Raw genomic sequence first — 25877 nt, 5'->3', positions numbered from 1 at the left:
GATTGCTGAAACTTGAACCGTTATTCCTTGTTCTCCAGGTGGACGCCTGATTGCTGAATCTTCAACTGTTGTTCCTTGTTCTCCAGGTGGACGCCTGATTGCTGATATTTGAACTGCTTTTCCTTGTTCTCCAGGTGGATGCCTGACCGCTGAATCTTTAACTGCTTTTCCTTTGGCTTGTTTTCCCTTGTTCCTCCAAATGGGTACCTGATTACCAATACTTGTGCCAATCTTCCTTGAAACTTGATTTGTTTTCCCTTGTTCTCCAGGTGGGCTCCTGATTACTTGATCCTAAACTGTTTTTAATCCTTAACATCCGTGTTGTTCTTCCCTCTTCTTTAGATGCGCACCTGACTTCAACAAAATAGACAAAACAAAGAAATATTTCTCCCCCAGTTTGGTAGCTGGGCACATATGTGAGGGTAAACTGAATCATGTTACCAAATATTACTAAGAATTTGAAAGTTAGGTCCCATTATACAGGGAGGTCCTGACAACTCTTAACTACGACAATTTCAAATCTAAGTTATATTTTCTAAAGGTGTGACTTCCGCTAAATCTTGTTATCTAAGAGGGTCTTAAACTATTCCCCATTATCCATGAGGGTCCTGAAAATCGAAAGTCAAGTTTTATCCAAAGAGTGACGTTTCTTTACAGCTGAACTATATTACTCTATAACATAACTTACGCTAAATGTCGTTATCTAATGGCAATCTTAAAACTAGGTCCCATTATTCAGGAAGGTCCTGACAACTCTTAATTAAACGACAATTTTTAATCTAAATTATATCTTCTAAAGGTATTACTTCCGCTACATCTTGTTATCTAACATCAATCTTAAAGCTAGGTCCCATTATTCAGGAGGGTCCTGAAAACTCCTAATTGAATCCTATCTCCAACATGCAAACTTTAAAATCATCTTATATTCCTTGGGGTATATTTATGCTAGATTTTACTACTCATGACTGTTTTAAATTTTAAACTAGGTCCCATTTTCCAGGAGGGTCCTGAAAATTCTACGATCAAACCTGCATGGTACTTGCTTTCCTTATAGGGTGCTTCCTGAAACAAATGCCATCTTTGCCCTTGTTTCAAATCAAAGAAAATCTTGTCAGTTTAAAATGTGGCTATTAGTTGTGGAATTCTTGCTGGGGGTGGTTTTCTCTTTTCTAGGCTTTGCTTCGTTCCGACTGCCTTGAACATGGTCAAAGGATTGTTTTGACCTTATGACTGATCCTTAACTGCAGGATCCCCAACTGTTATTCTTCATTTCTGACCTTTCTGTCTGAACTCGTATATATCCCATGACATTACTGAACCATTCCACCGATTCAACTTTTGCTTACACCCTATGTCTCATTTTTCATCATATTATCTCTGGCATGTCCTAACCGCATCTTGCTTTGTGCAATTTCGAAACTGGTAGTAAACTTTGAAATTCCTTCTTATTTGTTGAAACAAGCTAACCTTGGAAGAACTTTAGAGGAGTAAAAATTAACAGCAATGAAATGCGACGATTTTGAGAATTAAGAATAAAGAAGAAAGTCCAAATTTGGATGACTGTTGGAGATAGGAAAAAGGAACTTATCTAAGTGGAGTCACTAGCACCAATAATCATGGTATGCATTTTGGATTAATCAGCCCAGTCTATTCAATCTCTTTTCCAATTGTTTTACTTTGTTCTCCAAGATTTCCACAACCCAATTTTACTTTCTACCAAATTACGGACCTTGTTCGACTTGCAGTGCCCTGAAGGGTTTTCACCGACAAACCTCTCTCATTTGTTTGTTCCTAAATTCCTTGCCGCCTTATGGTGCCCGCGAAGGTTTTCACCGATAAGACTCTCTCATTTTTACTTTCTCTCAGCTTTCGTCGCCTCATGGTGCCCGTGAGGGTTTTCACCTATAAGACTCTCTCATTTTCATTACTTTCCTGCTTGGACCAGAGTGTTATCCTGATATGAATCACCTCTATTTTCTCAAATTGGCATCTCTCGAAGACTGATTGGAAGGTCTTTCTTTGGACCGTAATGTGGGCTTTTGGATGGGGTTAGAAAGAAAGGGTATCAAAGGCTCAAAATAATTTGACAGGGGTTTAAAATTACAATTCTTGGAATCACATTTCTTAGTACAAGTACAACTTCTACCCCAGTTTCTTGCTTGGGTATCTTTTGATATTTTATTTTACTATGACCGAGCCGTGAGGCTACCTACGTATCCTTAACAGGAATCAGGTCAAACATAGTTCACACCTGAATTTCCTTGTTGTTATACTTTCTCTTTTCACTTCTTTTCTTTTCTCTTTTCTCTTTTTCTTTCTTTTCCTTTTCTTTTTATTATTGATTCCAAAAGAGGGGTATGAAGGAAACAAATGCGGCTCAAAAGGGGGAACAAAGGGTAGAGTGTTTAGATAGCAGAACAAATTGCCTTCGTCATTTCAATCTTCGAAACAATGCCAAATACAAACAATCAACAATTATACCAAAGAAAATCATGCATAATATCTCTTTACTGAATCAGAATAGATAGCCATGTCTATGCATTTTCCTTCAATATCTGTTAAACATAAAACACCATTGGACAATACTCTGGTCACAATGAGCCCTTGCCAATTTGGGGCGAACTTGCCTTTTGCTTCAGCCTGGTGTGGAAGAATACGTTTCAGCACTTGCTGACCTACTTCAAACTTTCGGGGACGCACCCTTTTGTTGTATGCTCTTGCCATTCTCTTTTGATATAACTGGCCATGACATACTGCTGCCAATCGTTTTTCATCAATCAAGTTCAACTGCTCCAAACGGGTTTTGACCCACTCATCATCATCAATCTTAGCCTCAGCGACAATCCAAAGGGAAGGGATTTCAACTTCTACAGGTATTACTGCTTCAGTGCCATATACCAACAAATAAGGAGTTGCACCTACCGAAGTATGAACAGTAGTGCGATATCCCAACAACGCAAATGGTAATTTTTCATGCCATTGCCTCGAACCTTTTACCATTTTCCGAAGTATCTTCTTTATGTTTTTGTTGGCTGCCTCGACTGCTCCATTCGCCTTGGGACGATATAGGGTAGAATTGCGATGTGCAATCTTAAACTGTTGACATACCTCTTCCATCAAGTTACTGTTAAGATTAGCACCATTATCTGTGATAATCACCTTTGGGATTCCGAATCGACAGATGATATTTGAGTGAACAAAATCGACCACTGCTTTCTTGGTCACCGATTTGAAAGTTTTGGCCTCAACCCATTTGGTGAAATAATCAATGGTTACCAGAATGAACCTGTGCCCGTTGGATGCTGCTGGCTCAATTGGTCCAATGACATCCATGCCCCAGGCAACGAAGGGCCATGGTGCTGACATTGTGTGCAATTCCGATGGTGGAGAATGAATCAAATCTCCGTGTATCTGGCACTGATGACATTTGCGCACAAAATTGATACAATCCCGCTCCATGGTAAGCCAATAATAGCCTGCTCGGAGAATTTTCTTTGCCAACACATATCCGCTAATATGTGGTTCGTAGACTCCCGAATGTACTTCGGACATGACAGTCGTAGCTTGTCTAGCATCTACGCATCTTAATAATCCAAGATCTAGTGTTCTCTTATACAAAACTCCTTCACTTAAGAAAAATCCATTTGCCAACCGTCGAATTGTTCTCTTTTGATCCCTCGTGGCTTGCACTGGATATAACCTCATTCTGATGTACTCCTTGATATCGTGGAACCATGGTTCGCCATCAAGTTCTTCTTCAATCATGTTACAGTAAGCATGTTGATCTCGGACTTGAATATGCAGAGGATCGACATAAGCTTTGTTCGGATGGTGCAACATTGATGCCAGGGTAGCCAAAGCATCGGCGACCTCATTATGGACCCTTGGAATATGCTTGAACTCCACTGATCGAAACCGTTGACAAAGATCATGTAAACATTGTCGGTACGGTATGAGCTTCAAGTCTCGCGTTTCCCATTCTCCTTGAATTTGATGTACCAAAAGATTTGAGTCTCCCAAGACCAAGATTTCCTGGATATCCATGTTTGCAGCTAGCCTTAGACCCAAAATACAGGCTTCATACTCAGCCATATTGTTGGTGCAATAAAACCGAAGCTGAGCCATAACAGGATAGTGATGCCCTATTTCAGAAATAAGCACAGCTCCTATCTCGACTCCTTTCATATTGGCAGCTCCATCAAAGAAAAGTTTCCAGCCTGGTTTTTCAATTTGCTCTAGTTCATCGATATGCATCACTTCTTCATCGGGAAAATAAGTTCTCAATGGCTCGTACTCTTCATCGATCGGGTTTTCGACCAAATGATCGGCCAATGCTTGGGCTTTCATCGCAGTCCGAGTCGCATAGATGATGTCAAAATCTGTGAGCAATATCTGCCACTTTACAAGTCTCCCAGTCGGCATAGGCTTTTGAAAGATATACTTCAACGGATCGAAGCGCGAAATGAGGTAAGTAGTGTAGGATGACAAATAATGTTTCAATTTCTGAGCCACCCAAGTTAGGGCACAACATGTCCTTTCCAGATGAGTGTACTTAACCTCATAAGTCGTGAACTTCTTGCTAAGATAGTAGATAGCCTGTTCCTTTCTGCCGGTAATGTCATGCTGCCCCAGTAAACAGCCGAATGAATTTTCCAAGACTGTCAAGTAAAGAATCAAAGGTCTCCCTAGTTCTGGCGGAACCAACACAGGTGGGTTTGACAAGTATCCTTTTATCTTATTAAATGCTTCTTGAAACTCATCAGTCCACTTGACCGCAACATCCTTCTTCAACAATTTGAAAATAGGCTCACAAGTTGTCGTGAGCTAAGCAATAAACCTGCTGATGTAGTTCAACCTCCCTAACAGACTCATCACTTCAGTCTTGTTCCTCGGAGGTGGCAATTCTTGGATGGCTTTGATCTTTGATGGGTCCAACTCGATGCCTTGCCGGCTGACTATGAATCCCAACAGCTTTCCGGATGGAACACCAAATGCGCACTTGGCAGGGTTAAACTTGAGGTTGTACCTGCGAAGTCTCAGGAAGAATTTCCTCAAACCCCAACGTGGTTGTCCTGATGCTTTGATTTTATGATCACATCATCCACGTATACCTCAATCTCCTTATGTGCCATGTCATGAAACACTGTAGTCATTGCTCTCATGTAAGTTTCCCCGGCGTTCTTCAAACCAAATGGCATTACCCGGTAGCAATAAGTTCCCCACGGCGTGATGAATGCCGTATTTTCTACATCTTCTTCATCTATTAAAATCTGATGATACCCGGCATAACAATCCACAAAAGATCCTATCTCTTGCTTGGCACAATTATCGATCAAAATATGGATATTGGGTAATGGGAAGTTATCCTTCGGACTTGCTTTGTTGAGATTGCGGTAATCGACGCATACTCTGATCTTGCCGTCCTTCTTGGGCACAGGTACGACATTAGCCAACCAAACAGGATATCGAGTGACCCAAATGACTTTTGCATCCAATTGTTTGGTGATTTCTTCTTTAATTTTCACACTCATATCAGTTTTGAATTTCCTCAACTTTTTCTTGACGGGAGGAAACACTGGATCGGTGGGCAATTTGTGGACCACTAAATCAGTGCTCAAGCCCGGCATGTCGTCATATGACCATGCAAAAACATCTTTGAATTCGATGAGTATTTTGATTAACTCTTCCCGAATATTTGGCTCCAGGTGGACACTTATTTTAGTCTCTCGGATATTATCTGTGTCTCCTAAATTGACGGCTTCTGTATCATTCAGGTTGGGTTTGGGTTTTTCTTCGAAGTGAATTAACTCCTTACTAATCTCTTCGAAGGCCTCATCCTCATTGTATTCTGATTCGTAATCACAACCTACTTCTTGAACTATTATTTCGGAATCAGATTGATTTTTAAGACTGGGCTGAGGATTCCTTATGCATGCCACATCACTAGAGCCAGCGTAAAAAGAACTGTACAGAAAAGAAAAGAAAAACAAAAGAAAAATTATCAGGAACGATAAAGAAAGGGAAACTGCATTTCATTGAATGATGAAAGATAACAAGGTTTGCACACTTCAAACAGACTGAAAGATAAAAATCTGGATTACAACCCTGGAATAACCCAAACAAACTGAAGGAAAATCAAAATAAACTACCAAGACTCCTTTCGAATGGGGAGAGGAGTGGCTTTCCAATTATTAAGCTTTGTTTCTAGCCCAACGAATTGAATTTCTGCGTTGCTAGGACCTTCACCACTTTCCACCATGTTCACACCGTCAAACAACTTTTCAAATCTTTTAATTAACTCTTCGTCAGGATTAATCATAGAATTAGGAATTGTTGTTACTGGGCGACTTCTGGTACCGGACTTGACAAAAGATTTGGAAAGACGTGAGACTGGCTTTGGAAGGACCCATGCCTTCTATTTTAGCTTTCTAGCCTTTCTTATGTCCGCGGCAGTGGGCTTGAATCCCAAACCAAATGTTCCCAAGTTTTCGGGAAGAGACACCGACTGTATGATGCCTTGCAAAGATGAGCCCAAACCTTTACCGAGTACAAAACCATTTTTCAACATCTCATAGGCTACCATGACTGATGCGGTGATTATCTTTGGATTTGGAATGTATTTCCCCTCCGAACTTTCTCTACCAACATCGTGTCAGAAACCTGGTAGACCCATGGTCCCTGGTCATCTTTCACTTCCATAACTGGTACAATGACATTGCTGCGAGCACATAAACTATCTTCCCCATGCACAACTATTTCTTGTCTATCCTATTCAAATTTGACTACCTGGTGTAGTGTTGATGGGACTGCTTTAGCGGCGTGGATCCATGGTCGACCCAATAGTAAATTATAGGAAACAGCTATATCCAGCACCTGAAACTCCATTGTGAACTCAACTGACCCTATCGTCAATTCTAGCACTATGTCCCCAACTGAATCTTTACCTCTGCCGTCAAATCCCCGCACGCAAATATTGTTCTTATGGATCCTCTCATCTTTTATTTTCAACTTACTTAGAGTGGAGAGAGGACAGATGTTTGCGCTTGACCCGTTGTCAACCAATATCCGTGTCACCACAGAGTTTTCACATTTTAATGTGAGGTAAAGAGCTTTGTTGTGCTCAGTACCTTCTACAGGCAATTCATCATCAGAAAACGTGACTCTATTTGCTTCAAAGATTTTGTTGGTTATTTTTTCCAAGTGATTCACGGAGATCTTATCGGGAACGTGCGCCTCATTCAAGACCTTCATTAAAGCTTGACGGTGCTCATCCGAATGGATTAATAATGACAATAGGGAAATTTGAGCAGGCGTCTTTCTTAATTGTTCCACGATAGAGTAGTCCTGTAACTTCATCTTCCTCAAGAATTCTTCTGCTTCTTCTTCAGTTATGACTTTCTTTATTAGTGCTGGATTATTTTTAGCTCTTCTTAACTCTTCGGGAGTAAAACACCTTCCCGAGCGAGTTAAACCCTGTACTTCACAGATTTCTTCTTTGACTTCCTTCCCTTTGTACATCACCGTTACCCACTCGTAATTCCATAGAATAGCCTTGCTGTTGATTATTGGTAATTGGGTTACTGACTTTATAATAACCCGATCTGCGCGGGCTCCTTCCACGATTATGATGGGTTTGCTGGCCGCTCCTGGTACAATCACCTTTACCCCTTCCTGTTTCGTTGCAACTCTGCTTAAAGACCCCTTCTCTACTGCCATAGATGGCTCAACACTCTTTTTGCTCTGCTTGAGCACCAACTTCTCATTTGCTGATTGTTCATCTGTCTTGATTCCACTGGACCGAATCATCATGACGGTCTGTGATGGCTTCTTGGGTTCCCCCTCCGCATGCACTATTTCGATCATATTTACCTCCTGATGGGCTGACATCGGATTCCTGTTGATATTGGGTGCTTCGGGAGCTTGAACTTCAATTCTATTGGTATCAATAAGCTCCTGTATCGCACTTTTCAAGTGCCAACACTTTTATGTATCATGACCCGGAGTACCAGAACAATACTCACAGCTGACAGTATAGTCAAGATTCTTTGAAGGAGGATTTGGCAGTTTGGACTGTATCGGCCTTAGCATATCTAGCTGTTTTATCTTGTGGAACAGAGTGGTGTATGATTCTCCCAACGGAGTAAAGGTTTTCTTTTTCTGCAACCTTTCACCCTTGAGTGCTTGACTAGGCCTGAAACTTGGTCCGAGAGTGTTTTGGTAGGCTCGTGGATATGGATAAGTATTTGGTAGGACAGGAGCACGCCATTGAGCATGGGTAGGAGGTTGGTTGTATGCTTGTGCATGGTGGACGGAAAAATGAGGTTCTGGTGGGGGATAGTAGTGTTGGGGTGGATTATGGTGATAAGTTTGTTGGTGGGGTCGAGGTTGATTGTAGTGGTAAAGTGAACCTCTGGATCTGGACCAAGTTCCTAAATCAACTATTGATGTTTCCTCTCTCTTCTTCTTCCCAATCCCTCATATGCTGCCCTGAATAGCCTGAGTAGTCGCTTTGATAGCCGAATAGCTCATGATTTTATTCGACTTAAGGCCTTATTCTACCATGCCCCCCATCTTTACTACTTCGTTGAATGACTTTCCCACAGCTGAGACCAAATGGCCATAGTAATTAGGTTCCAAAGCCTGTAGGAAGTAATCTACCATCTCATTTTCCTTCATTGGGGGATCTACCCTTGCTGCTTGCTCCCTCCACTGAAAACCATATTCTCTAAAGCTTTCACAGTGCTTCTTCTCAAGTTTAGTCAAGGACAGTCGATCTGGAATAATCTCAAGATTGTACTGGAAGTGACAAGCAAATGCTTGCGCCAGATCATCCCATGTGTACCATCTCCCATGGTCTTGGCGGGTGTACCATTCCAATGCTGATCCACTCAAACTCTGACTGAAGTAAGCCATTAACAATTCATCTTTTCCTCCAGCTCCCCTCATCTTGCTGCAAAAACCCCTCAAGTGGGCTACTGGATCGTCGTGCTCGTCATATAGATCGAACTTGGGCATCTTGAAACCTACCGGTAATTGCACATTTGGGAACAAACATAGGTCCGTGTAGGCCACGCTGACTTGCCCTCCTAACCCCCGCATGTCTCTGAATGATTTTTCTAAGCTTTTAACTTTCCTGAACATCTCCTCCTATTCGGTATTTTTGACTGGTTTATCCGCTTCTATCGGGAGGTCAAAGTGAGGAGTATAGGAATGGGTTCTGGAGCTTTGAAAGTGGGTTCCAAGGGGTAGTATTGGTTGTCCTAGGCCTGGAACATAGGCTCGCTAGGAGATTTGTGGAGTGTAGCTGGTGGAGGTGCTACGAAGACAGGAGTTACTGGTGGAGGAGGGTATGGAATTGGTTTAGGGGGTGGAGATTGTAGTGTATGAAAAGTGGTGCCCCGGTAGTACTGGTAAATGGGAAAGCTCGGGGATAGATCAGTGGCAGGATGATCTTGAGTTTGAGCCGGTGGTGGGGTGGAAGCAGGGTAAGCTGGGGGTGATTGTCCTTTAGACCAGGCCTGATACATCTCGGCCATCTGTTGCTTAAGTTTGAGCATCTCCTCTTTCATTTTACTGAAGTCCAACTCCTCTACCTCAACACTTGTGTCGACATCCGGGATAGACATGATTTCTGGTATTGGTCCTTTTGATCTGGTTTGGTAATGATAATGTGCCAGTATACTCTAGATAAACTAACTGCTTGAATTCTCTGTAAAACAACAAACTTGTTAGTTTTTAGAGTTTAACACATATGTAATCGCACGTTGGGATGCAATGCACCTAGGCAATTAACCATTTTCTATCATGTATTTGCTCGGTTGCCTGTGTCATCCCAGCTTTTCTTGACCTTTCCCTTTTATTGTCACTCACGCCTATCTTTTATTTCCCTCCCCTTTCATTTTATTCTTTTCTTTTGGTTGTAGTCGAATCTTATGAAGATTGCCTACGTATCATGACCCTGCATGAATCAGACCGAGCGTAGTTCTGGCGGAAACAATTATTAATACTCTTATTTATTTTAACAAACGAAACAATACAAAGACAGAAATTACATTTGGACAACACTTTAAGAAAATGGTTTAAAAGATTAGGCATGGACTCAAACTAAAACATGACTATTATACGAAGAGTTCCAACAACTATGACTACGCTCCACTCCACAATCTTTTGCTTTCAATCACTGGATCATCTGCTCATAGTGGGGCTTGACCCGGCTGACCTCCTAGTGTACGGTACATTATTTCTAACTCCATCGCAAGATGACGTGCAAAAGTAGGTGCATGCTCTAGAAACCTTTCATAATCCATCCCTTGGCAGTTTACATAACTTTGAGAGGTGTAAACAGCCAAATCATGGATTTGTGCTCTGAAATCTTGGAGATTTTGATCTTGGTTTTGCAATCGCTGTTGGCGAGTGGTGGCTATATCTCTTATGCAGTCTTCGCAATCTAAAGCTGACTCCAATTGAGCTCGAAGTCTGGCCTGATCGAGTCTTGCCTGTGCTCTTTCCCTATCAATATTTGCGCGCTGATGTTCTCTATTGTACCTTCTCATTTCTTCCAACTGTGCATGGAGTTGGGCTTCTGAATGTATCCAATGGTCCTTCTCTCTCTTGAATTGAGCCATTTCTTCTTCACATCTCATTACTTGGCATTCCTTACTAGATTTGGCCTCCTCATTTAATTGTATGATTTTATCCTTAGCTTTGTCTAATGCCTTTTCAGTCTTTGTCAAGATGGAGTCATAATCTTGTATTTTTTCCATCAGATTGGCAATGATTTTCTGATCTTTCCAACTTCTCACTGGCGCTTCAGAGGCTTTCTTCATCTGTTGAAACTGAGCGCGGAGAGTTTTATTCTGGCTAATCAGACTCTTCTTTTCACCTTCTGCTTCTTGTGCTTGTAAGTCTCTCTCCAAATTGAGGTTCCTCGGGCTTTCTTCTAAGGCAAGAATAGTTGCTTTGTACCCCTTCTCCTTTTCACCCCAAGCCAACCGTTCTTGGATTTTGTCATCAAAGGCTTGAACATGTGGTCTTTTTATGGGCTTTCTAGGATCAGGTTCTGGTGCATCATCCACACGAGATCTTTTCTCAAACCACCTAGCATAACCCGGATTTATCTCGCCTTTCGCAGGATCTGGAGCTTGGGTATCATATTTCAAGTATCGACAACCATTCCAAATCCGCTAGACTAAAGCCTCAGGGAGAGGGGCTTCGGGGTGTAGCTCAATCACTTGCATACTCAAATCTTCATCATCAGGCACTACTTGGTATCTCCCTAGCTGTCTTAGAACTCTCTGTGGCGCATACGGCTGGACACTTCTTAAACCCAACAGCAGCAAATAACTCTTCAAGGTTGACATGTGTATCACCTTTCTTACCGGGAGCTATCCCAAAGTCCACTCAATTTGACTTGCCATTAAATATCTTAAATGGGATATCCAGGCTTCCACCCCTTCTGGAGATTTATAATGTTTTATTCTTTCTTCATAACTCTCGATGAAATTGTCCTTGCTTGGACCATACTGCATGAACTTGGGGTGATGTCGGAGATGTTCAGTAAACCACATTTGCAATAAAATATTGCACCCTTCGAAGAATTTTGCCCCGGATTTACATAAAGTCAACGCCCGATAAATGTCTGAGAGAATGATCGGGGCAAGGGTGTGACGTTCCTTGGTAGTGAGGACTTGTACGACTCTGGCTATGCGAATATCAATCGTCCACTCTTTGTTTGGAAAAATCATGATTCCTAGAAAAGCCACCATGAAAGCGAAGTGTCGGTGAATCTGCCAGGTGTCCTTGTTTTGTTTGTTGGTAAGGCCCTTTTCATGAATTTCAAATCCATCCGACTTTCCGAACCTTGAATATAGGAAGTTGAAAGAACAACACCCTTTGACAACGTTGCTTTTTCTGATTTGATTACTGATATTCAGAAGACTAAAGAATCGGTGTACTAAGGGAGCCTTTGGGAATATAAGATTCTGGTTTCTCAAATCTCTGTCAAAATCGGAATATCCAGCTATTTCTTCTAATGTGGGAGTAAGCTCGAAATCAGAGAAGCGAAAGACATTGTGAACAGGGTCCCAAAGTCACTAGCGTCGTAATTAAATCATCGCGTGGTTTAACTTTCATAATATCTGTGAGAGCTCCCAAATACTTAATGACCCATTTCTGACCATCTCCTCCTAACTCATGCCACCACATCTGAAGCCGAAATAGAAACTCATCTACATCTGTGGACGGTGAGTTTTGGATGGTGCTCATTTTGTACCTGTGAGTGATTTTAATTTTAAAAAAAAAATAAAAAATCAAGACTCAATTTGAAAAAAATCATTACTATAAAAATAATATTCGTATAAAGAAAAAAAATGCTTCGATGAAGAAGATTTAAAGGCCGTGTTTACTAGCCGGCAAATTTTTTTTTTTGAAAGAGAAAAAAAAACGACCAAAGGCGGCTGTTCTTGCAAAAACAGCCTTCCGGCGCCCTTTTGGGGATATTCGGCATATTTTGGACAAGAATGGCATCACCTTACTTAACACAATGACATTTATGTACCCATATTTTATTTATTTATTATCTATTTTTATATTATTATTATTATTATTTTTTAAAATAGTTGGGCCCGATGTGGGTTGCCTACGTATCTCACATCCAGCGAGAATCAAACTTACGTAGTTCGTAATAATAAAACTATTTTTAAAATAAACACAAAATTTCCTTCTTATTTTTTTAAAATCTTTCGAAAGAATTTCAAAACATTTTGGAAATTGTTTTTTTTTTCCGAAAAACAGCCAATTTTCTTTCTCGGTCCTCACATTGATTTTCCTTTTCTAACTTTTCCTATAAGCTGGTCAACATGCAAATTCGAAACAAATGAATGCACAAGTAGCAAGTAAGATGCATCAGGATGGTCTTTTCATTTCGGGTACACCTGTCCTAGATAGACCCAACCCCTGTGTTGAGTCTCCGAAGTCAAATGCACATGATGCAAACAAACGTTCCTACTAGGTATTCGGCATGAATCTGAGTTATTCTAAGTGTAAACCTGGGGTATACAGTTCTAGACCTGGCTTACCCAAGTGGACAACTTGAACCGAAGTGGGGGAAACGTACCGGGAGCACGAAAGTCTACCCGGCCTGGTTACTTGGCCCAACTTCGTTCTATTTGGTATGACTTCTAACAGAAAGGTGGGTCACGCGCACGTGTACACCATAAATTCAGAAGACTAAGAAAGAAGAAGAGTTTCGTAACAGTTTATATATACAGTTTAGATAATATCAAAGCGGTAAAAAGCAACCTTTAGCACATTAAGCCCAAACATGTGAATAAACCAGATAATAAATAAAGCCAAATATAACAATTATTCTAAGCTCAAATTCTTGAACCATGAACCAGAGATTCTGGGTTCGGTCCCCAGCAGAGTCGCCAGAGCTGTCACACCTCCTTTTTCCTACACTCGAAGGGCATAAGAGAGTTTTTTCAATTGAAGTGACAATCGAAACGGGATTATTTAAAATTCAGAGTCGCCACTTGGGATAATTTTATGGTGTCCCAAGTCACCGGTTCAAATCCCGAATCGAGAAAAAGATTGACTATGTTTACAGTCTGGGAACACAGAAATCCGGGTAAGGAATTCTGTTAACCCGGGAGAAGGTGTTAGGCACTCCCGAGTTCCGTGGTTCTAGCACGATCGCTTTGATCATACTTGGCTTATTAAAATTAATGATTTTAGAACCTATGCATTTATCTCTTAACCGCTTTTATTTACTTGACTATTTGTAATTATAGAATCATCTTGAAGCGAGTCACGCGTACGTATACTCATTTTATTTAGTGCGCTAAAAATCATGTCACGCAAACGTGTCCATAATTAATAACGCTTTGTTTATTTTTATTAACAAAAGTTTGTTTGAAGTTGCGCGAACGCATACCTCGAATCTTTTAAGAATTAAATTTGTAATTATATTACGCGAACGTATATATAATCGCAATACTAATCTAAATCGGGCCTAAAGCAAACTACGATTGTTTAAATTAATAACTAAATTACGTGGGCCATGGAAAGTTAATTGACGGCACACCTCGATTTATTTTAAAAGATTTGTACTCAATTAAAGCAAACTAAGGATGTTCATATTTAAAACTATCTTGAAGTTCAACATAGAGTTACTAATTATATACGTGCTTGGGGTAGAAAAGATGAACCGAGTGCTTAACACCTCACTTTCAAACCTCATAGAGCCAAAAATGAAATCATCACAAATTTCCATTAAAATCAGACATATATGCAGCGTGAAATACTGAAGAAGGGAATGACATTTAGAGCGTAAAGCAATTGGCACAACCAATAGGCTTCCTTAATCCCATATCATTGATGATGTTTCCATTTCAACTAGAAGCAATTTAATTACGACATGGGGAATTAATTATAGCTAACAAAACCTTCCTCTCACTTTAATTTCACCAAAACACTTACCTACAAAGAGAGTCTTTAACCATAACTCAATTCAAAGAAATATTCTGAGCACTAACGTACCACATCTGGGACCTTCCCAAAATCATCACATAGCTAATATTTTTTAAAAAAACATGTGATAAATCTTACTTTCAAATCATTTTACCCATTTAATATAAAGAGACACTGTGAGGAACCATCACCATACCATGAAATAGAAAGCTATGAAAGTTAACTCCAAATCAGTGAACATGAGATATGCTTCACACAGTTAATCCATTCATGAGCTCAAACCAGATCATGGAGATTTCGACTAAGCAAATGATTTAAAAACAAATAAAATCACTGTTTCGGCACATATGAAAACATCTCAGTTGATAGAGGTGAATTTCCTACACAGTCCATATTATAACAAAATTGAAAGTAGATATCAATGTTTCGGCGTTTTAGCAATCTGATGCAGGTACACACAAAACGCAGAGATCCGAACCTCAAGGTTAAGAACACGAACACAACTACACTGAACCACAGCAAAGAACCAGCGATTACAACCAAGCTAAACTCATGGCATCCATAATCGAAATTAAAGGGAACAGAATTCCAATTTATTATGTTTACATAAAATGAGTTCAATATTTGAAATTTCAGAACATACCTAGACGCGGACGAAAACAGTAGAACTTCAAAATTGAACAGCAGCGAGCAGGGCAAAATTCTCGTCACTTTTACACAACAGACATCCAGAAATTCCGAGAAAAGCAATTCGAAAATCAGTAGTAACCAACTTGAGCAATTTCGAACTCCTTTTTTTGATTATTTTTGTTCTTCAAATTAGAGATTTGGACTTTTTAAATTCCAATCACGTTTATGTAGGCTCTTAAGTGCGTGTGTTTCAGGTGAGAGTGAGAGATGGGTGTGAGAGTCAGAGATGTGGCTGGCGGAGATGTGAAGAGACGAGGCGCCACTGTCCTCGTGTTTCCGGTGAGTTCGCCGATGATGGGAGCGAGGCTGTTGAAGTGACCGGAGGTGTTGAGAGGAGGGAGTTTCGTTCTCTTGTAAAGAAGGTAGGGAACAGCGCCGCGTCTCTCAAAAAATGGGGGAGGATCCTTCTCTCCGAATGTCCTCCTTATGTCATTTTCAGCCCCCTTAAATGGGCATTTAATTAGTGCAATTTCTACTACAACTTATCTTCTCCATATTTTAAACCCAAATCAAATAAGAAAAACTCAAAATATTTTGGTCCCCTCCTTTTCCACGAAAATTCTCCTTATCTCTCAAAGTGTTGTTCCCCACTTTCTCTTTTTCTATTCTTTTTTTTTCATATCTATATCTTGTGTGTATATATCTTGCACAAAAAGCAAAAGATAGGAAGAATTGTGTGAACCACATGTGCTTGTACTCTTGTCCATTCATGTACACTGTATTTTAAATTAAATATGTATGTTTGAAATGTGTGGACCCCTCTAGATTGTTGTTGGAATATTTTCACAAACACACGAAGATAACTTGGAAAGGAACACTTTGAAATTTCATTTCCTAGCATTTGTGCTTCGTTACTCTTTTTCAAATTTCATTGTTTTTCTTATTATGTTCGTCTCTTTTTTTATTTTATTTATTTTTTGGTTAAAGATAGACCAACGTACTAATTATTTAAATAGTAAGAAATAATTAAAAATGAAAATAAAATAGCCATAAAGAATTTTAAAAACTACTCAATACTTATTAAAGGCTTTCAATTTTAAACTAAACTAAGTGTATATATTTGAAATCCTTCTTTTAATCTTTTTGGAAATTAAAATGCAAAGACTATTTTTATATTTTTCAATTTTATGAAAAGTAAGAAAACATTAAAAGCTTGATATTAAAACCCAATTAGCTAAAATAATATTAATTAACTTTAAATAATAATTATCATAAATAATTAAATACTAAATTAAAAGAAAAATCACACAATTTGACTAAAAATACAAAAATATGTTATTTTTTGTGAATTTTCATTTTTGTAAAACAACAATTTACTTAATTAATCTAAAAATGTAAAACTAAATTCTAAATGCAGATGCTATATGTAAGCACGTGATTTTTGATTTACGAGCAATCGCTCCAAAAGAAAATAAAAATAATGACAAATGACTTCGCTGTACAATTTTTCGATTTTTCCGTGACATGTGTTGTTAGTCATTTGTGGGTCTGTCCATTTTGCATCTAGTCATTATCAAACAAAATACAAAAAATATGTGTCGTTAAAAGAAAATTCAAAAAAATATATGTATGTGTGCATCGTTCGTTCTAGGCTGTGATCTAACCATTTTTTTTTTTCTTCTTTTTCATTTATGTGTGTTTATTGTTGTAGGTGTTACACAATGTGTGTGTAAGTTTTATTTTAATTATTTACCTTGTTTTTTTTTTAGGAATTTTTGGTTAATTGGCGGAAATAAAAAGGGAAAGGAAAATCTGATTGGGCCCCAAAACGAGGCCCAAAACCAAAGCACTGATCCAGCCCAAGTCAGGCCTGCCCAAACGCTGATTCAAACGACACCGTATTAACTCCTTTATCGGAACCGTTGATCTGAATCAAACAAACGGTCCTGATCAAGTTGATCACTTCACTTCGACGACGTCGTTTCAGGCAGAGTAATCTAAGCCGTCCAACCCCTTGATCCAACGGACCTAGGCCATTCCCCTAAACCCGCCCAGTTTTGACCCGATCCAACCTTACCCGGTCTCACCCACTACCAAAACCCAAACGACACCGTTTTCCCTAAGTGAATAGATCCTGGCCATAGGTCTCGTTTGATCCAACGGCCAGGATCTAAACCCCTAGATCGTATATAAGCCTGACCCCTTACCCCCACGTCCCAAACCAAACCCCTCTAGCCCCACTGTTCACCTTCGTCCCCGAACCCCCTCCTCTCAAAACCTAAGAAACCTTAGGTTCCTCCTCTGTAACCCCGGCCACTCGGATTCCGATGACCACCAAAATAACATCCCCGATGCACCCAGCCACCCTGAACACGAATCCGTTAACCGCTCACCTCGAATCAACCCGTAGCCTCTCGAATCTTCAAACGAAGATTCGAGCAAAAACTAGATCTACACCGATTGACCCCAAACTCACACCACAGCCCCTCCTGACCTCCCTCACCCCCTGAGTGGCTTTGGTTCCGTTCGAATCTGACTAGAATTGAACGGTTCCCAAATCGAACCTCAAGAGCCCTAGGATTCAGATCTATGGGTTTTGTTCGAATCAGTGGCAGGATCAGGGTCTAGCAGACTTTTACCAAAGTGTTCTCAGTTGAGAACACTTCGGTTAAAGTCCATTAGACCCCAAAATCACCTGGCCCGAGTTCGAACTTGAATCGATCTTAGTTTCATTTTTCTGAGGTATTTTTCCTTTTTCTTTTGCCCTCCTAAAATCTATCTGTCGTTCGTGTTCTGGTTTGTTTGTTCCGCGACTCGTCTGTCCATGTGTGTACGTTTTAAGTTAATAATGAGTGGTTGTTGGTTTTATTGGTTGCTTGCTGTGTGTTATAGCTTGTATAGTCATCTAAATAAGCGTCGTCAACTGAATTCACTTGAAAGATGTTATAGCTTGTGTAGTCATCTAAATGAGTCTACATTTCAGTATTGATTACTATGCCTATTTCTTGTTGGCGCTACTTGTATCGGCATGACCAACTTGTACCCTTTAATTGACACCCTGTTTGCTTAAAGTTTGAATCATTGCCTGAACTTAGGCAGAGAATTGGCAATTAGCTTCAGAAATCTAACAAATCAGCCTGAAAACAGTTTGAGTTTAATTAGCTAGTAGTCAGGTATTGGCTGAAATTAGAGAGGTCTATATACTAACTATTAAGAGTTAGGGTAATACAGTAATATGCAAGGTGTAAGGGTAATCTTGGCATAAGGCAGGGTCTGATTAGGGGATAATTTCAGAATGTGTCAAGTGGTAATTAAAATAGGATTAAATTAATGCTAATGGGGGACCAGACCTAAGAGTATGGGAATTAATTGAATACTTAACTAAGCCCATAACCCTTGATTAGAGTAATATAGACAGGGCATGGGGGCTGATTAAGGATTCCAAGAAAGATGCCTTTAGGCATGGGGAGTTAAGGGGTATGGGCAGTCTGCAAGTAGGAGGGAGGCAGCTTGGCTGCCCTTGGTCATGTGGCTTATAAATAGGCCATTTGATAACTTAAACGGGGGATTGATTTTTTTTTTTGAGTCTTCAGAAAAAGAAAAAAAAGTGGAATTTTAGGCTGAAGTTTTAATCTGGAGAGAGGTCTAGTGAGTCCAAAGAAAAACGGAAAACATAAGGTAGTTTCCAGTAAACACTGCAACCAAACACTGCCTGAAAGTTGTATAAGAGTGCATATTGGTCAAACTGTCTTGGCCAAGTTCTTTGTTTGCATTGAGTGAGCTGTTTCTGGTTATTGAATTGGTAGCGTTGCTGCGTTGAATACTCTGTTGTTGTTGTTGTTTCATCCTTCTTTTCTGGGTTCATTGGTTTGGTACTCGACTATTTGTTGGTCCACTTTGTTCTGGGAAATATTGTTGGTCGTCTGAGGTTTGTGGAAAACATTTGGTTTGGTTTGTTGCTGTGCTGTTGCTGTGTATTTGCTGCTGCTGTGTTTGTGGCATACTGCCTGCTGATCATTCCTTCCTTCTTTGTTCTCCATACCAGGTACACAAATATATTACCAATGTAACTTGAAAAGTTTGAGCATGAATGGAGAAGATCTGCAGATGTCTATGTATACATAGAATATTATGTCAGACCTCACATAATGTATAATAGTTTACCTTCTTGTTTTTGGAAACTGAAGTTAGCTTACAGTCCAGGTAAACTGTCAATGAATGTTAGTTGAATGTTAGATTGTGTATATAGGATGGTGATAAGAGTATGCCCAAGGCAGTGGGTTGTATCTCAGATTTGATGCAATAGTGTAATATAAACAAGTAATGTATGCAAGGCATGAAAATCGTACACTATAAATTAATTTCTTTCCTTTCCAATACATGTTCCATATATAACTGCTGAAACCTGTTTTTTTTAGATAAAGAACATGGTTTACAATCTCAACCCCACGAGAGGTCGAGCCCGGGGCAAAACAGGCCCGGCAGGCTCACATCGAGCAAGCAGTGGCCCGGGTCTGGCCAATCACGCTTGGGCTGGATTTGGGCCCGTGGTTAATGGATCGGCTGACTGTGTGTGCAGCCCCGTTTCGGATTTTTAAGCCTTTCTGAATGTTGTTACAACATCTTCAAACATGTAATTAATTAGGACTTTCTACCGTTTTCAATTAATAGAGACGAACACGACAAGAAACGTAGTTGCTATAGGATATCCTTTTAAAATAAGAACGAGATGAGCCTCGATGAAAATAAACAAAACGTGCAAACGCGGGGCCCTTGTTAAATATATATTATTGAAGCATTTAGTTTCCAGGATGGGTTGCTTAGCAAATCTCACAACCCTCCTAAAATAACAACACGCTAGTCTCTTTAGGATACGCTTTAATAAACCTTACCTTCTTAAACTCGGGTGCGCATTTATGTGACCCAAATCCAAATCTCGACGGATTCGAAATGTATTTCTAATCACGGGTACATTGACTGTGACGTGGTTCGAGATGCGTGTCCATGACGTTGCAAATTCATTTTAAAAAAAATAAGAATGAAATAAGCCTCGCCAAATAAAAATACAAATTGCGGGGTCCTCAGTAAATATTTGCTTTAAAAAATTATTTGGACTTCGGGATGGACCGTTTAGTAAAATTCCACGGTCTTACCCAAAATAAATACGCTAGTCGCTTTAGGCGCGCCTTTAATAATTTAATTTCCTTAAACTCGGGTGCACATTGATGTGACCCAAATCCAAATCTCAACGGAGTCAAAGTGTGTCGACGACCACGGGTACATTGATTGTAACGTGGTTCGAGATATATTTTATAACGTTGCAATTCTTGATAAAAAAAAAAAAACAGTAAATGATAAAAACGGTTAAAAGTTAAATTTTGCACATAAGTTCACACTTGTATAAAATCAGGTAATCAAGCCGAATATGACAGTTGAGCGACCGTGCTAGAACCACGGAACTCGGGAATGCCTAACACCTTCTCCCGGGTTAACAGAATTCCTTATCCGGATTTCTGGTACGCAGACTGTAATATGGAGTCATTCTTTTCCTCGATTCGGGATTAAAATTGGTGACTTGGGACACCCTAAATCTCCCAAGTGGCGACTCTGAAATAATTAAACCAATCCCGTTTCGATTGTCCTTTAATTGGAAAAAACTCCCTTGTACCCCCTCGGGTGCGGAAAAAGGAGGTGTGACAGCTCTGGCGACTCTGCTGGGGACTCTAACCCAGAACCACTGGTTCAGGGTTAAGAATTCGAGCTTAGTGTAATTGTTATTATTTGGCTTTATTTATTATCTGATTTGATTACATGTTTCGAGCCTAATGTGCTAAATGCTGCTTTTACTGCTTTGATATTGTTTGAACTGTACATATAAACTGTGCCGAAACCCTTCTTTTCTCTCTTGAGGAGCGCACGCTGGTCGTGGCTTCTTTCTGTTAGTGTCATATGCCAAAATAGAACGAGGATTCGGAGGAGTTGCAAAATCGGATGGCCTTTTGGTTACCGGTACACAGCTCCCATCCTTGGCTCGAGTTGTCCGCTCGGGTAAGCCAGGTCTAGAACAAGCACCTAGGTTTTACAGCTTAGCATAACATAACTTCATGCCGGATCCCTAGTAGGAACGCTTATTTGCATCATGTGCATTTGACTTAGGGGACTCAGCACAGGGGCTGGGTCCGTCTAGGACAGGCAACCTGAGAATAAAGACCATCCTGCTACATCCTGTTTGCTTTATGCATTTACTTGTTTCAAGGCTTGCATGCTGACCGGTTTCTGAATATCGGGAATGTTTGGAAAAGGAAGAGGAATAACGGTTAAGGGGTTACTTATTTATTCTTGAAAAGTCACAAAAATGGTCAAAGCTCTGCCAGAATTTTGAAAAAATGTGTGTCTTATTAATTTGTTTTAAAAGAAAAAAGGGAGTCCTTGATTCATTTTTAAGAAAAATAGGGTGTCCCCAAAATTCGATTTATGCCCGAACTACGTCAGTTTGATTCTCGCATGGTGCGGGATACGTAGGCAACCCCCATCGGGCTCAACTTGTTCTTTCAAAATAGAGGTATAAACCAAATAACGAAAGTTTTAAGGTAACATCGTACTTTTCAGAAACAACCAAAATTTCGTGTTTCTAGAAAAAAAAAAAAAATGTGTCGATTTGTGTATTTGAGTCTAATGAGTCTGGATCTTTGCTTAATCACCCCAATAAACATGCAGAATGAGCATGAGTCCAAGTTTGCCGATGACAGTTAGAAGCAAAATTCCCCTGGAGGTGCGATTATGGTGGGAGGATTTGGAAAGGCCAGAGCAAGACAAGGTCAAACTGCATCTGGGGGGTTTGGTTGATTTGTTGAAAGTCAGGCCTCGGTGCGACATCATAAAGGCTTTGGTTACATTTTGGGATCCAGCCCACAACGTGTTCCGTTTCTCGGATTTCGAACTCACCCCAACCTTAGAGGAAGTGGCGGGTTACATGGACGTCACTGAAGGTTTGAGACACAAATACCTGATCGCTCCAAGGGCTGTGAATTCACACAAATTCATGGATCTGTTGAAGATAAGCAAAGGAGTCCCATACGCTGAACTGGATAAAGGTTTTTCTACCCTACAATTCATATACCAGAGGTACGGGAGCATAGGAGGATTCAATGATCCAGAAAGTGGTGTTTGCAGCAGGGGAAATCTGGTAAAATGGAATGAGCATAGGCGGTTCGCTTTTATGGTGGCATTTTTGGGCCTTGTGGTGTTTCCCCGAAAAGATAGAAATATCGACCTAAAGGTGGCTGGAATCGTCAGAATCCTGATTACCAACGATAAAAGCATCCTTGCTCCCATGATAATGTCAGAAATATACCGAGCCCTCACGGCTTGTAAGGCTGGAGCAGACTTCTTCGAAGGGTGCAACTTGTTGTTACAGATGTGGATGATCGAACACTTGTGTCACCACCCTCAGTATATGCGCTACATGTCTACAAATGGGGGCTGCATCGAGGGTTATAGCCTAAGGGTTTCAGGTTTCCGATCACCGGGAGGGTTTGAAGAATGGATATCCTATCTCCGGATCATCACCGCAGACCAAATAAACTGGACTTTGGGTTGGCTTTCTGTGGAAGAAATCATATACATGCCCGCCACTGGTCCTCACTTCCTCTTGATGGGACTCAGGGGTATTCAACCTTATGCCCCTTACAGGGTAATGAGGCAGTTGGGAAGATGTCAAGTACTACACCCGGACGAAGATCTCAGCACTTATGCAGTCGAGGTCAGCAGTGACGGCCAATTTCCTGAAAAGACAGTTCGTTGCATATGGAGTGAATGCCAGTACTTAACGGCGAATACCCGAGTAAATGATTTGTCTAGGGGTGAAGTCTCGCCGGCCTATATCACTTGGCAGAACAAGAAGAACATCGTAAAACGGCCAACCAAACGGCCTCACCTCCGAAATTTTGTTGAGTCATCGCAAGAACAATGGGACTGGCTCGCAAAAGAGGAAGGTTACCTGGTTGAAATTAGGAAGCTGAAGCGACAAATGGAAAGGATGGTATTCGAAAACAACGTACAAGTCGCCCAAGAGCAGGCTGAAAAAGACAAGTTAGCCCAAGAAAACCAAACCCTGAAGGCCCGGCTTCGCCAAGCCAGTAAGAATAACATCGACCGACAGAGGCGTTGCTCCGATGAAAGATTGATAGCCAGTTTGAGAAATCAGGTCATCCAGAGCCAGGTAGAATTAGACCTATCAGAGGCCTGCATAGCAAGGATGAGAGCCAAATGGGCAGAAGGTACAATGGCCCGAAGAAAGCGCCTACAACAAGTCATGAGGAATTGTGAACTGAGCGTCAAAGCGGCGAAGGAAACAAATTCCGCTTTGCAGGAGCGGATCTTCAAGCAAACGCAAGATGCCCAGGCCGACCGGAGACGCTATTACAATGCAATGACAAGGATGGAAAGGCAAATGGATATATTCCAGGATCAGCTCGCCGCCAATGCACAAACGCTAATGTTGAAGAACCGACAGATAAGGCAATTGTTCGCAGAAAGAGACAACATTCGGGCAAGAATTGACAAAGTCGGGCATTACATCTACCTAAAATGTTTGGCATGCGAGCAGACACCTCGGGAAAACCTCATTGCTTCCATCATGGGCTGCGTCCATCGGATTATGAACGAGTTGAAGGGCTTGCAAAGAGACCTTACACCTAGGGCCGCGAAAGGGCCGAAAGATGCCTCGTGGGTCCCTAAGTTGGAAAATTAGTTGTTGATCGAGTCCTGGTTGTTTTGTTTGTTGTTTCCCCAATGTTGTTTTCTTTTCCTCAAACCAAGTTTAAAACCCTGGAGTCTGTACTGTTGCTATTTTGTTTGAAGTAATGTGTAATAGCAAATTTTGATAATGAAATTAAGTGACTCCGGAAGAATTTCTATGTGTCTTTACTTTAAGGCAGAACTACGCCTGGTCTGATTCACGCGGGGACGTGATACGTAGGCAATCCCCATAAGATTCGACCGCTTTTAATAAATAAAAATAAAAATACAAAATAAAACACAGGGTTTCCCAAAGTACTTTAAAAATGGATGAATGAGCAAACCGGGATGACGTATGTTGTTTGAGGCAAAGCATGTAGAAACGATTAATTGCCTAGGTGCATTGCATCCTCTATGTGTTATGATCAAATCTGTTAAGCTCTAACACTAACAAAGTTTGTTGTTGTCTGATACCAGACAGTTAGTTGTTAAAGAATTCTGGCAACACATTCATACCAAACCAGATCCAAAGGACCGGTAGCAACAAGCATGACCACTTCTGAGAATAGTAATGAGGAAGAAAGGCCGATGAGCCAGTTGCTAAAAGAGGCAATGGAAAAGATTGAAAGGATGGGACTAGAGATGCATGCAATGCAGCTAGCCCTGGCCAAAACGCAAAAGAGCCCTGAGACACTGGGACACGTGCCGGAGTACCCTCACTCTGGCCCTTCCACAAGCCGCCCAAACCCCCTCTATCATCAAGAAAGAAGCCCTCATGATTCCCAAGCTCCACCACCCCATCAACCTCTCCCAACATCCAATATTCCCATTTTTGTGGGACCTGCATCAGCCCCTTTGCAGCGAACGACCAGTGAGCCATTGTTTCAGGCTCACGATACACAATACTATCCCCCTGAGCCTACATTCCATGCACCCGAACCACAGGCTTACAATCCCCATTTGGAAGTTCCGGCAGAGGTTGAGAAGCCGGTTAAGGCCCCTGAACAGGATGAAGTGTTGAGAAAGTTCAAAAGCCTGGAGCAATCCTTCAGGAACTTACACGGGCTGGGCAACCAAGTCAGCGTGGCATACAAAGATCTGTGCCCTTTCCCAGATGTCCAACTCCCGGCAGGGTTCAAGATGCCCAAGTTTGATTTATATGAAGGGCACGGTGATCCCATGGCACATTTGCGGGGATTCTGTAGCAAAATGAGAGGGGCAGGAGGCAAGGATGAGCTTTTGATAGCTTACTTCGGCCAAAGTCTGAGCGGATCTGCACTGGAATGGTATACCAGGCAGGATTTCAGCAGGTGGTACACGTGGGATGATCTGGCACAGGCTTTTGCAGGTCATTTCCAGTACAATCTAGAGATAGTCCCCGACCGTCTCACATTATTGAGAACTGGGAAGAAACCCGGGGAAAGTTTTCGCGAGTTCGGATTCCGCTGGAGAGAACAAGCAGCTAGAGTCGATCCTCCCATGAGAGAGGGAGAAATGGTAGACTACTTTTTGCAGACATTGGATCCAACCTACTTTGGTCACTTGGTGACAACGGTTGGAAAATCTTTCAACGAGGTGGTCAAAATAGGGGTCATGATAGAAGAAGGTTTGAGGTCGGACAAGATCTTAAACTATTCGGCACTTAAGGCCACAACCCAGGCTATTCAAAGCGGCACGGGAGGTGCGCTAAGAAGAAAGAAAGAAGAGGTTGCCACGATCGAGGCAGGCAGTTGGTCCAGGGCTGGCAGGCCGCACTACAACCAACCCAGGCCTCACAGGTCAAACTACCCATACAACCCACCACAAAATTTCTATCCACCTCGAGAACCGCATTGTTCCGTACACCAAGCCCAGATATACACTCAGCCCCCGGTTCGCCCACAATGGCGCGCACCGGCTCCCCAGAACATATATGCACCACCACAAAACACTTACCCTCCACCAAGGGCATATAGAAATCCTTCAGGGGCAGGTTTCCGGGGAAATCCAGATGCCAGAAATGACAGGTTGCGGAAACAAAGAACCTTCACCGAACTGGG

The sequence above is a fragment of the Nicotiana sylvestris genome, chromosome 6 (genome assembly GCF_000393655.2).
Source record: "Nicotiana sylvestris chromosome 6, ASM39365v2, whole genome shotgun sequence".
Classification (NCBI taxonomy): domain Eukaryota; kingdom Viridiplantae; phylum Streptophyta; class Magnoliopsida; order Solanales; family Solanaceae; genus Nicotiana; species Nicotiana sylvestris.
This window is presented reverse-complemented; position numbering follows the sequence as displayed.